The sequence below is a fragment of the Penaeus chinensis genome, chromosome 34 (assembly GCF_019202785.1).
Source record: "Penaeus chinensis breed Huanghai No. 1 chromosome 34, ASM1920278v2, whole genome shotgun sequence".
Classification (NCBI taxonomy): domain Eukaryota; kingdom Metazoa; phylum Arthropoda; class Malacostraca; order Decapoda; family Penaeidae; genus Penaeus; species Penaeus chinensis.
Window position 1 is genome coordinate 25820460 of NC_061852.1, and position 2500 is coordinate 25822959.

The 2500-nt window shown below is 33.8% G+C and overlaps 1 protein-coding gene across 1 annotated transcript in view; it reads left to right on the forward strand.

Annotated features, from left to right (window-relative positions):
- The window catches only part of LOC125043699 (protein O-mannosyl-transferase Tmtc3-like), a 284047-nt gene that overhangs the window by 1151 nt on the left and 280396 nt on the right, over positions 1-2500 (forward strand). The window lies entirely within an intron of this gene.

A 2500-nucleotide genomic window follows, 5' to 3' on the forward strand; every position in this document is an offset into this window, starting at 1 on the left:
TATACGTATACATAAATATGTATATGTATGCCTATGAATATATATATATAATGTGTGTATATTTAATACATTATATATGTGCATGTATGTATGTACATGAATATACATAGATATACATACATACACATATGTATGTGTGTAGATATACATACATACACATATGTATGTGTGTAGATTTATGTAAATATAGGCCTATGCACATATATCTACACATATAACGTATGCACTTTCTTTGTAGCCCCCCCCCTCCCACTCTCTCTCTCTCTCTCTCTCTCTCTCTCTCTCTCTCTCTCTCTCTCTCTCTCTCTCTCTCTCTCTCTCTCTCTCTCTCTCTCTCTCTCTCAGTCAGTTGCGTGTTATCGTTTAGTCCACTTACGAATCATTTACACGCTCCATGTTTGCGGTAAAAGGAAAAATATTTTTTCTTTTTGGAATTTAGAGAAAGATAAATTTGTCAGAGTGTTTCTGGCTTTTGCGTTTTGTGTGATGATTTTTCTATTAAAATTTGATTTTACATGATTCCTAAATATATCTTTAGTATCTATATCTATAAGATAAAAATATATGTATAAAACATTAATTTCAAATATATATTCACTCTGAGTAAAAAAAATAAAGTTCATATATATTGTTGCTATATGCATATGTGTATATACATATACATATGAATAAGCATATAAATAAAAAAAATATTTGTATATTTTGATATGTACATTTATAGGTCTATGTATGTATACATTTACAAATATATATCAACAGTATATATGAGCTTGATTTGATTCTTTTCCTCGGAGTGAATTTATCGTGGCTAAACTAAACAATTCAACCGATATTGGAACATTCGCTATGAATTCCAAATTCGTCGCGACAGACAAGTGAAACAGCAAGAGGATATATATAAATAAAAGATAAATAGATAGAGAACAAAACTTCTTATATCCTTTTAAGTTAAACAAGGAATATGCATTTTACTCGTGAAAAGTACAGAGTTGCGCAGTGTGAGCAATTTGCGAATTTGAAGTAAATGGAGATTCGAAGGTGAGAAATTATCCGTGGCGTGCGAAGTAAATGTTTCACACACACAAATATATAAGAGGTGCGTGCGTAGCTCGTCGCCTGTTTGCCAAATGGCCGACACAATTTCCCCGAAAAGAGCAAAGTGCGAAAGTCTCGGCAAAGGAGAGTCACGGCCGGAAATGTAATGTTCGAAAAGTGATTTCGTTATGGGGATTATAGTGTAGACAAAACGGTTGGATTTGTAATGTATGGAGGTTTGCTCCAAAATTAAAAAATGGTTATCGAGTGATGGGTAATTGAGCTGTGACTTACAAAGAGCAGTTCACTTTTTTTTGTGTGATGTGTATTTTTTTAAAAACTGTTATTGTTATTGGCCGTGGTCGTGATCGAAAAAAAAAAACACAGGAAGCAGGAATTCCATTAAAAATGAGAAATTATTTTAGATAGCGTTTAACAAATATTTTGAACGCTATTGGAGGTGTAATGTGTTTTTTCTTTCTTTCTTTCTTTTTGTTTGGTTTATGAAATCGCATGGGAGAAGGAAAATTATCAAAAAGTGCTAGTCTGGTGTTTGGCGCGTTTTATATATGTTAGGATGAGAGAGGAAAGAACGAGAACGCTTTCTATGCATATATATGCATACATATTCATACACACGTACAAACATACACATAGAGAAGAGAAAGGGAGAAGAGAGAAGAGAAAAACATTAAGAATTAACAATGATAATTGAATCTAACAGAAGGTACTCGAAAGTAGTGTCAAATTTGGTAACTGCAGGTTAGAACGAGTGGCATAAAAATGGATGCATGTATATACATTTTAAACTTTTACAACGGCGGGGAAAGTTGAAACGTACCATTGAGGTAATGCAGACAGATGTTAGGAAACGACATGTAATTAAATGTATGTAATATCGGCCTGTTGGTATTGACTTTCACATTTGCCATGACATTTTCACCGGAAAATGCAACGATGACATTAATGATCAGTGTGGCGATAATAGATCTAATAATTACAATACCAAATGTTGCATAGTTAAATTCCGCTCCCCCAAAATGCCTGGAATTATTATACTTAACTGGCGAACACGACAACGCATATCATCAAAGTGCAGAGTAATAATACTTGTCAGGTTTTATATTTTTCTCATGACAGTGTTCCATTAAACCGAGAGTGACAGATCATGAGCCGGACGGGTGGGGCTCCTGTGCCATATTATATTCCCATGGCCCCGGGAGAGCCATTCATTTTGCTTAGCAAGCTCTCATATTATTTCTGTTACTTCTGCTTTTGTTTTAGAGTGGGTTTCTTATTTTCTTGTTTTTCCCTTTTTTGTTTTCTGTGTTGTTGTTATTTCTTTGGTCAACTTTTATTGTTTATGTTCTTGTTCTTGTATATATATATATTTTAAAAATCTTGTTCGCTTCGCTTCTTCATCGTGATGGTGATAGTCATCTTCTTTCTCTTCCTTTTCGTGTCC